A 12,281-nucleotide genomic window follows, 5' to 3' on the forward strand; every position below is an offset into this window, starting at 1 on the left:
GCCGTGTGGTTACGGATACCCAAGGCATAGAGAAAGGTCTGGAGAAGGACTCCAACCCCGTGGTTCAGTCAGATAGGGTCAGTGGGATAACCACCGACTCATCGGCTAAGACAATCGGACAGTCCGAACCGGTCTAGCCATGGGCGTTTGGATTATGTCCTATTCTTCTTATTCTTTTCATCTATTTCTTCTTCTACTCCTCCTGTACATTGGCGTGGCCTTGTTGATATGTTGGGATTTGTTATAACCGTGGTTCTGGTTGAGTAATGCGGTCGCAGTCCATAACCGATGAGTTAGGCGCGCGCATGGTCTAAACCGGCCTCAGGTGATCCGATTGGATAGGGGCGGTTCTGTTCTGTTCTGAACGGTTGCAACCCTTTCCTGAATAGTCACAATGGTTCATGTCTTGTGTAGGTTAAGGCGTGGTCCTTTGGCCATAGGCCGGACACACGCACGGACCAGACAGTCCATACGGACGGTTAGGTCGATCGGTTGGAACATCTGAATGGGTACGAGTTGCCAAGGGTCATGAGTTTCCAAGAGGCACGTGTGTCCAAAGGGTACTAGTTCCCAAAAGATGTGAGTTCCAAACGGTAACAGTGGTTCAAGGCTTAGGCCGAACCAAGTGGACAGTCTGCGGCTGCATAGTCGAACAGACGGACAATTCGTTTAACCGAAGTTTTGTGTCGCAAGGTCGGATCGGTTGCAAGGCAATCCGGTTTGGGCTTGGGCCTTACTCGGTGGTATGGATCCAGGCTTTGGGTCTGATCAGGTAAGAAGGTCCGTGAGCTTTTGGGCCGGACTTATAACTGGCCGATCGCACCTAGATCTTAACCAGATGGTTAGACGGGATTATGGACGATCCGGCTATGGTTGGATGTTTCTAGCCGCAAAAGCTAAGTAGGATATCTTAGAATCAACTTCGGGTTGGTGAGTAGGATAGGCGCCATATGCCTTATGTAGGGCGTAGACCCACATGATGGCAATGGAAGGCCGGTTATGTCAATACCTGCTAAGTAGACGACGGCTTATCAAGTCTAGTGGTCGGATCATGTTTCATGACGATGGTTCGATGGCCGAGCACTAGTATGGATAGACACGTTGTTGGAGTAAGAGTAGTGATGTGATGCTTCTAGATATCAACCTTGGTGTTGATAACTTCGAGATTGTCTAAGAGTCATGACGAAGTGTATGGCTAGTACTATGTGTCGTAGACCATAAGTATTGAGCTTAGGTGTGATTGTTCAAGGAAAGCCATGTAAGATCTGATCATGGTTGAGTATGGACGACCTGACCTCTGGATGATGGTTCAAGGTGTCGGAACTAATCTGATTAATGAATGCATCAGTTGGTATGAACAAATCATATTTGTTGTCTGGGTTAAGTCCCAAGGCCGGTCAGGCCAGATGATGACTCATCAGTTCCAAGTCATGTGAGGATGGTTGGTTGATTGACGTAGGATCTAATGAGCTTTATTAGTCCAGAAGATGGACTTTGTACTATTGCCTATAAGGCAAAAGGATTTCGGATTGTGTATGAGCCATGAAAGGCCAAATGTATATCCTTATCCTTTCAAAGACTTCTCAAAGGTTACTTATGTCTGTGGGGATGGTTGGTTGAATGACTAAGTACCTAGGGGAGCTGTTTGATTCAGGAATCAAGACAAGGACCTTAAGTAAGATCATTGAGTGATCGTGGTCCAGCTATCAAACAAGAGCAATTCGAGTCAATGGAGGACCGATGAGCTAATGAGCTCCGTAGATGTGGCAAAGGTAAGATCTTGCAATACCTGCATAGATCTAGATAGAATGGTTTAGGGGAATGGAACCTCAGAATCGTATGACTTGGTTTGGGTTTAGGATTGACCTTTAAGCTAATCGGTAGTTGTGTAAACTGACCAAGGCTAAGGTGATTCGACCAGACAAGTGTTAGATTGGTTTTAGACCAATGGTTAATTAGAGAATAATCCACTGCGTATCTGTTGAAAGGATCTAGGCTATAAAGTACTAAGAAAGTCTTTAGCTAAGGTCTAAGTTAGCCCTCGCCTTTAGGCGATATTATAATTAAGAGGTTCAGCCAAGAAGTGGACCGAACGACGTAAGGCTTCGACCGTGGCCTAGTCGGCCGGATCGGGGTGTTACAAGTCTACATATAATTCTCACCTCCGACCACAAGAACATTTTTACCTTTAAAGTCACGTCCATATTCGTACTAACTCGAATTTACAGTCTCACCAGTGGTGGAAGCGCTTGATAACCTTCTCCGTTCTCTCCAGTTGCGACCACCACAAACTCCAACCAGTACAACCTCTGGAGTTTGTTGCAACCGAAGAGAATATAGATCAGTATCTTATGGAGGTGAAAGGGCTTGATACTTTCACCATTGAGATTTTGCATTCGGGTCAGTACATTCTGGATGTCACTTTAAAGGTAAAAATGTTCTCGTGGTCGGAGGTGAAAATTCTCGTTTGGAGATTAGCTTTTTAGATTTATATATGATAGTGTTAATCACTATGATTTTTTTCTAGAGAACAATATGAGTTTTATGAATGTCTTTGGTTTCTTCAACTTTAACAAAGAAAATAAATCTTTTATTTCTCAATTTTTTTACCCAATAAATTTTTTTAATATTATTAAATTTGTTTCATTACCATATGTTGTTTTATTCAGTTCATTCTTTAAATTTTTACAGGTTCATGTATTGGCCAACGAAAGGTGTACTTGGGGATGTCATTGCTTAAGTATTTTCCTGTGACAATGGTTGACACATTAGTGACGGTGCTGGCTAGGGGTGTTCAATCCGAAAATCGGTTCAGTTTCGGTTCGGTTTTTTTTGGTTTTTCGGTATCTCGGTTAGTAAAATATAACTATCATTCTAAATCCATATTTACTTCGGTTTGGTTCGGTTTATATACCGCCGGTTTCGGTTTATTCGGTTTTATACCAAAACATAATTATTTAGTTTGAGATCATATTATATAAATTTTAGAGTCATATTGTCATCGCAGTCATTTATTAAAATATATTATATTTTCAAATAAAAGAACAAAAAAATAAAAACGCTTATACCTTCAAATGAAATAATCAAATCTAGAATTAAAATCAAAGCTCGAAATTTTGAAAATAAAAATAAAAAACAAAAGAGAAGAGAAGTATAAAAGAAAATGTTTCCACTCTTCCATATTCAGTGTTCATCAAAGTCATGTTTCGTCGAGTGAAACTCTGTTCGTTTATAAATAAGAAAAAAATTGTGAAGATTTTTTTCTAGTTATTATCCATCAAATTTATAACCTTCACTTCAATTTAATCAATGCTAAAAGAAAATAAAATGATTAAAAGAAGAAGACTAAGAAAATAAAAAGCTTCAGTTACGATGAATTGTTATTTAATTATATTTTAATTGTTTTTCAAATTATGATTCTTTATTACTATAAAAATATGGTAATAATTATTAAAAAAAGAATAACTTATATAACAAATATATTTTTCATGTGACGTTATAAAATATGTACATATTTACATGTTTTTACTTTCGATCGGTTTTGTTCGGTTTATTCGGTTTAATCGGTTATATACCAAACCATATCCAAATCCTACGGTTTTTATAAAATCATATCCATTCGGTTTATATGGTATATACCAAAACCATACCATATTGTCTATTTCGATTTGGTTCGGTTTGGTATGGTTCGGTTTTACCATATTGGACATGCCTAGTGCTGGCTACAGCAAGGTTATTTATCTCCAGATATCCCTCCAAGTATGGACTCGTCCGACCAAAACAAGGTCCTTTCCCACCAAACTATTTAATGGAAAAACTCCAACCATCTATGTCGGAACTGTCCAAAAGATTCGTCAAGGCAAGATTCAGTTACCTTTCATTGTCCATCAAATTTCATATTCATCTTTATTAATTTGATTGCTTATAATTTGATTTCTTATGAAATATATAATGATAAATATTATCAGCAAAATATTTAAATTATACAAATGAAAAGGAAGTACAAATATATAATAAGTGAAAGGAAGAAAAAATATAATGTACATTTTTCATATGGCATAATTCATTTCTGGAAATGGGAAAAATACTTTTGCATATCAATAAAAAAGTATAATAAAATATTTATTTTGTGTATATTTTTATTTCTTAGTTTTTCATGGATCAAAGCTTCACGAAAACTTGATTTTCTTTTTGGAAAGTACTAATAGTCTAAAACAATAAAGTGAAAACAATCAAACATGAGCACTAACTATTATTGCACTATTAGGTTATTAATGGTGTCATTAAAAGCATCCAAGGCAAGACCTTAACGTTTGAAAATGGACTGAAACAAGATTTCGATGCGATTGTGTTTGCGATTGGTTACAAAAGCTCTCTCTGCAACTGGTTAAAGGTACTCCTAAACACCCTCTACTCAAAACAAAATAAAACTGGTCTTATGTATTATAATGGTCATGTGTGTTGTGAAATGATAACACATAACTATGAATATGTGATGAAAGATGATGCCTTCTCATAAAACCCCAATGACGGAACATTGGAAACGAGAGAGAAATCATTAATGTGCTGGATTTTCTAGGAAGGGGATAGCCGGAGCCGCCCAAGATGCTATGTCAGTTGCTGAAGACATCAAATCTATCTTGGCAACTATCAAGTATTAATGATTGTGAAAAAAATGTAGGAAGCATTGTGTTGGTTTTGTTATGATTTTTACGATGAACAATATATATGTCGTTCATCAAAATGATAAACCATGTTTGATCCAGTCGAGATATGTAAAATAGTGGTTTGTATTGTATATGTTAATATCTTAATGTTTGCCCACATAAAGCTCGAATCATATAATTACTACTGATGTGCAACAATGCAAGGTATATGTGAAGCTAGATGTCGTCCCTATTTTTTAAAATATAAAATATAGCAAGAGTTATGGTATAAACTAATTATCTATACTTTATAAAACATAGATCTGTCGAACCTGCAAAATTGATAAAAGAAAAAATTGAAACAAAATCAACCAATAAAATCTAAATCTAAATCATCCCCCATAAAAAAAAGTTTTTGATTTAAAAAAATTGATAATCAATACATGAACAAAGTTAAACTTCCACAAACAAAATCGAAATCGAAATCATCTCCCATAAACTAAAAGTTTGATCAGAGTTTAACGTTGGATTTCTGGAAATATTATGACTGAAGTCCGAGAGGAGAGAACTGATGAAATTCAGGGATGGGACTTACCTTTTTAAAGTCAAAATTTTTGAGAAAGGAAGTAAAAGGAGGATGCATTTAAAGATAGATCGTGTCAGGTGTTGAGAACAATTGTTAATGAGTCCGTTGAGACGACAATTCGATTCAGATTCACTCTGTTACGTTTGAATATTATTTTATCGGCAAGATAGAACAAAGAAGAAGTTAGGGCTCCAGACGTTTTCATGGCGATTGCAAATTCCATATCAAATTTGGGTTCGATTTAATTTTTGTACAGGCCCGTTACGATAAAAGCCCATCACGCAACATGTTAAGTGATACGGTGAGTTTCAATTACCTTGACATGTGTCACGTCCAGAGCCTTCGACTTTCTGACGTGGATGTTGACGTGGCGCGCCCAAGAGAGATGAAACAATCTTTTATATATATACAAGATATGAGTCCATTGCGTTGCAGCGGGTTTTGTTTGATATTTTAGTTTAATAAAAACCATAAAATAATAAATCATTTTATTATAGTTTTATGATTGTTTTTTTACATATGATGTTTGAGATTTATTTAATAATTAAAACTCATTTTTGCACATAAGTTTAAGTTAATATTTGTATTTTTTATAATCATGGTGCATAGATGAATTGTTATAAACTTTGTACTTAGAATTAGAGAAAATACTATACCTAAACGTTTAAACTGAACACAACCCGAATTAAGAAATTGAATGAAAAGTCAAAGGAAATGAAAATCAAATACACCAATCGAGTCAATGACAGCATTATACATGTTCTTATGTATTAATTTAATGTTTTATTAAATAAGTCTTTAAATTTTTATTTTTTTAGGATTTTTTTAAAAGGAAAAAAACTATATTTTATAAATCTCCTTTTTATTTACAATTAAAAAAAATTAAATACTCTTTTACAATTTTTTTAAAGATTTTGGAAAAGAAAAATTACTGTCATATAACCTATTACAATTATCTTCTCTGTAGAATTTCAGAAAAAAATAATTTGCTATCAAATAATTATTTTTAGTTATTAATAAAAAAATTTAAAATTACTATTTTTACAATTCGTATCAATACTAAATTTACACTTCTTTTTTTAATTAAATAATTTTTAGGATCATGTTCATATCCAAATACTCTCTTAAAAATATATCAAATAAATTTTTACAATTCTCTTTTGGTTAGGACTTAAGATAATGATAGAAATTTCTTTTGTTTAGGAATTTTTTTACAAAAGGAAAACAACTATCAAATATTCTTTTACAGTTTTTTAGGATTTTAGAAAAATAAATTAATATTACATAATATTTTACAATTATATTTTGTCTAGGATTTAGTAATATAAAATTTCTATCAAATAATTATTTCCAGTTAATATTAACTATTTTTAAATGTTGCCATTTTCAAAATTCGTTTTTTTTTCAATATCACTTATATTTTTATAAATTTTCTTGCTAATTAAATAATTTTTACTATTATGTTTATCTTTAATTTTTTAATGTACAAATTACTATTAAATACAATTTTACAATTCTTTCTGGTCATGATTTATTTTAAAAAATAAAAAAAAAATCTTAATTGGTTAAGATTAGGAAAGAAATGTTTTTTTTTAGAAATCTCTTTTATTTATGATTTTAGGAAAATAAGAAGTTATTTTCACATAATGCGAGTTTTTATTGAAACATTCACAATCTAATTTTTTTAATTGATACAGTCACAATCATATCATGTGAAATATTTGAAGTTAATTTTGGTTTATATTTTTTTAACACAAAATCATTAAAAAGTAAAGTTAGTTAATTATAAGAAAAATAAGTTTATTTTTACATTTTTATTTTATTTAGAATTTTAAAATGGAAATTAATTATTTTATAATTAGTTTTTTTGTTTAGATTTTATACAACTATTTTATTTTTAACAGAAAAAATATTGTTTATCATTTATATTTTGTCTTATACATACAAACACATTTTCATCATATTCACACATACTCATGTACGACAACAACATCAAAATTAAAAATTATGTTAGCATCATAAGATATAATAATGATAATAAAAAGTTGAGTTTTATCAACAAATTAAAAGAAAATAATCAGGTAATACTTTTCATGTAAATATGTGGAATATGTAGAAATAATATGTGGAAACTTAAACCTAAATATATATGTGAAATATTTGTAGTTACTTATAAGAAAAGTACTTTTATAATTTTCTTTTAATTAGGCTTTAAAAAAAGTAATATTATTTATTTAAAAGTTATTTTTTGTTCATGCTTTTTATTAAATAATTTATTGTACTTGTATGATTTTACAATTTGTTTTTTTTTTAAACTACTTATTAAAAGTTAATATTTATTTTTTATAATTCTCTATCTTTAGTGTATTTAAAAAAACATTATAATAAATAATAATAATAATACTATTAAATAATATTTATAATTAATTTGTAAGAAAAATTATTTTTATTATTTTAGTATATATATTTTTGATTATGAGATAGTTTAACACATATCACATTTTTAAATATATAACTGACATGTGTCACAACATGTTAATTAGATATTTTGAAGAACCAAGCTCAATATAATATTTTATAATTATATTTTCATTAAAATTTTAGAAAAGGAAAATTATATTAAATAAATGTTTTCAAATATATTTTTTAGGATTTTGAAAAAGGAAAATTTCTAAAAACATTACTACTAAATATTTTTTAAATTTTTTTTACTATTAAATAATTTCTAAAGGTAGTTTTTTTCATAATTCATTTTTATTATCTTATTATATATATTTTAATAATTATATATTTAAACACATGTCACAATATTAGAAGGAAAATTATTATCAAATAATACTTGGCAATTATCTTTTTATTAGGATATTAAAAAGAAAAATTACTATTAAATAATATTTAATTATTTTTTAATAAAATTCGTTTTTAATATCTTAGTACTTATATTTTTAATTATGAGATAGATTAACACATGTCACAATCTTAATATATATAATTGGCATGTGTCACAATCATGTTAATTAGCAATTTTGAAGAACCAAACTTTATATAATAAGATAGATTATATTTCTCTAAAATCGTGGATATTAAAAAAAAATATGTAAAATGTCGCTAACTATATATCTTTAAATATTTTGTACTTTATCATTTCTCCAGGGATTTCCTTAACATAAATCGAATATTACAAAAATGTTTAGGTTAGACGATTATCAACCATCGAGTAACTTAAACCTATATATACACCCATAACGTGCCTAAGTTTTCTCACATCTATTCAAAGCTACAAAATCGAAAAAAAACTAAAATATCTGCAATAATGCAAATCACCTCTCTGAAAGATGTGAAACCCTTCAATGGTGGTTAGAAAGTTCACGTGAAAGTGTTGCACACTTGAGAGTAGTACAACTCAATGAACAAAGACCCCTTTGAAATCGTGTTATCAGATGCGAATTTGAGTTTATAAGTATACGTATTGTGTTTTTTAGTGTTTACTCTATTCCATAATTATTAGGTTTTTTCTCTAACGGTGCTTTTTCAATGTTTTATATATGTATAAGGGATACAAAATACATGCCTCGTGCAAGAAGTTTTACATGAAAAGTAAAGAACGCCTCTGTTAGAGCATGCACTACAAGAAAACATAATCTTAACGAGGGCGGTTTTCCTCGTTATTTCATCGTAAAAGAGGCTTTACGACGAATTAGCGAAGAAACGCGTTTGCTCGTTACACGTCCGTCGTAACACATATTCCCCTCGCTAATTCGTCGTAACTTAGCGAGGAATATATTTCGTCGTAAAGACGAAGTAGAACGATTCGTCGTAAAGACGTCGCTACAATTCCTCGTAAGGACGTCGCTACAATTCCTCGTAAATAACTCGAAAACAGTTCCTCGTAATCTACACGTAAATACCTTGAAAGATTTTCCTCGCAAAATACACGTAACAACCACGAAATGATTTCCTCGTAAAATGGTCGTAAACATTTCCTCGTTATTTCCTCGTAAATACTTCCTCGTAAAATACTCGTAAACTGTTTCTCGTCATTTCCTCGTAAGATTTCCACGTAAAGAGGTCGTACATTAGCTACGAATTTACTTCGTTTTTATTATTTTACAGAATTTTAAAATATAATAAAAAAATAATTAAAATTATTTAATTTAATAATAAATTAAAATTCAAAATAAAAATAAATTCATATGAAAATATTTTATAAATAAATAAGTTTTGAATTTATATAATACAACAACAAAAAAAAAACTAAGGGTCGTTCATCGCCCGGTAGAATTCATCACTCCTCCTCGTAACATCCGCCTCGTTATGTACGTCGCCGGATGACTCGCCATGAATGGGATGTTGTTGTCGCATGTTCCTCAACATGGACTCCCATTCCGGATTTGTGGCCGCAATAACGTCTAAGAAGCCCTCGACTCCACCCATACGAGATTTTGTCGCGGTCAACTCGTTACGCAGCTGAGCGGACTCTCTACGCAGCTCCGTGACTTCATCATCCCGTCGCTGACCATAAGACGATGTCGCTCTCGGAACATCGTTGACGGAACCAATACCCAATGTCCGTCCCTTTTTTTTAGGGACAACCTTAAAAACAAAAAAATAAATATTGTAAGTAAATATTTAAAGTTAAATTAAATGAATAATTAAAAATTAATTTTTTTGAAAATTTACCTCCTCGTAAATCTTATCCACTTCAAGTGTGGATAAGGTGACGGGTAATCCGTCGGTAGACTGCTGGGTCAGCTGAGTCTGGCGGTCTTCAACCCGAGCAACTACGTCGTTGTAGATTTGCTCGGACTTGCCATCTACAAATACGCCCGCCTTGTTCTTGTGGGTCCTCTCGTAAAGTTCCATAAGAGACGGGAGATGTCCCGTCTCTTTGGCCTAAAAAACAGTTAAGAAAGTTAGAATAAATTAATATAATTATTAAAAAAATTATTTAATAAAATATTTAATTACCATTTCCAAACGGACACCGGCGTGGGGTTTTTGGCCCGTAGTGTGAAGCATCGGCCCGTTCCCGTGCTCATCGACCGTGTTACGGGAGTTAGAGCAAGCCTGGGCGATTCTAATCGAATCAGGAAGGCGCCAATAACGGATGAGGCCATCCCACACGTCCGTGGTGAGCTCAGCGGGTTTGCCACGCTCATACCCCTTCACGATCCAGTCACCCTTCCAGTTGGAGACCGTGTCCAACAAGCGAACTTTCGCTTTCGCGTTAAACTTCTTCCTCACCCTCTCAGTGATCCCCAAAGCCCAATTATATTTTTGCTGTTGGAAAAAATAAATTAACAATTAGTTTTTTAGAAAGTATATATATAAATCATGAAAAAATTAAAAAATATATAATTAATTAATAGAAACTTACAGCGTAAATTTTGAACCACGTCTTTCTGACGTAGTGAGGCGTCTTACTCCAGTTTGGATGTGCCATGGAGAAGTAACCCTTGATCGTGTCGGTTACGTCCGATGCAAGACATCCGTCAACCCCCCACCTGGAAAATACAAATTTAAAATATAAATTATTTTTTAATGTTATAAAAGATATTTAAACGAATTAAAAAAATTAATGCAACATACCACAACGTTCCGTCCGGTCGGTCTGGGTCGATGACTGGTAAACCTTCTCTGCCTGGCAGACTGAGAATGTCCTCTACCGTGTACTGCGAGTAAGGAGCACTCGGAGGCACCATCAGATCAGGATGAATATCAGCGACCATCGGAGGTGCCATCGGAGGAGGCACAGGAGGAGGCATCGGAGGAGGCACATGAGGAGCCGATGGTGCACTAGAAGAAGTAGACCCAGAGACTCTCTGAGTGTACTGAGTCTCGGGGACAGTCTCCTGGCCCGAAGAACTGGGAGCGGAAGAAGAGGCCGGGTCTAAACGACTACCCGGCTCACCGAAGATCTCTCTGTAATGGGCAGTAAGTCTTCCTTTTCGAACCTGGAAAAAAAAATGAAATTTTTAAAATTAACATCAACAATATATTTTCCAACATTATCCACCTAATCAACACTAAATAACATAAAATCCGCAAACCTATCTAAATTCCCTATACTAACCACCTAATATATCCTAAACTAACCAAATTAGAGAGGAATCAGAGAGGCTTACCATTGCTACGAAATGGAGAGGAAGTAGAGAGGAAGTAGAGAGGAAAGAAAGAGTGAGCGGTCGGGTGTATATATAAGATTACATATCGTCGCAAATTCGTCGTAAATTTACGACGAAATAGCGAGCAGTTACAAAGGCCCGTGTTTTTGTTTACGAGGAAATGGCGAGGAATCACAAAGGCCCGTGTTTTTCTTTACGTGTACTTTACGACGATTTTGCTTACGTGGAATTAACGTGATTTATGTTTAAATCTTTTTACGTGGTCTTTACGACGATTTCATCCTACGTGGAATTAACGAGGGTTATGTTTAAATCCCTAGAACCCCAAACCCGAAACCCGAAACCCGAAACCCCAAACCCCAAACCCCAAACCCCAAACCCGAAACCCGAAACCCCAAACCCCAAACCCGAAACCCGAAACCCCAACCCCGAAACCCGAAACCCCAAACCCGAAACCCCAAACCCGAAACCCGAAACCCCAAACCCGAAACCCCAAACCCCATATTCCTTATTTTCTACTTCATATATTCCAAACCCCCATCTTTAATTTTCTACTTCATATATTCCAAACCCGAAACCCGAAACCCCAAACCCGAAACCCGAAACCCCAACCCCGAAACCCGAAACCCAAAACCCGAAACCCCAAACCCGAAACCCGAAACTCGAAACCCGAAACCCGAAACCCCAACCCCGAAACCCGAAACCCCAAACCCGGAACCCGAAACCCCAAACCCGAAACCCCAAACCCGAAACCCGAAACCCAAATCCCCATCTTTAATTTTCTACTTCATATATTCCAAACCCCCATCTTTAATTTTCTACTTCATATATCCCTAGAACCCCAAACCCGAAACCTGAAACCCGAAACCCCAAACCCGAAACCTGAAACCCGAAACCCGAAACCCCAAACCCCATATTCCTTAT

Source organism: Brassica napus, chromosome C6, assembly GCF_020379485.1.
Source record: "Brassica napus cultivar Da-Ae chromosome C6, Da-Ae, whole genome shotgun sequence".
In the NCBI taxonomy this organism is placed as follows: Eukaryota; Viridiplantae; Streptophyta; class Magnoliopsida; order Brassicales; family Brassicaceae; genus Brassica; species Brassica napus.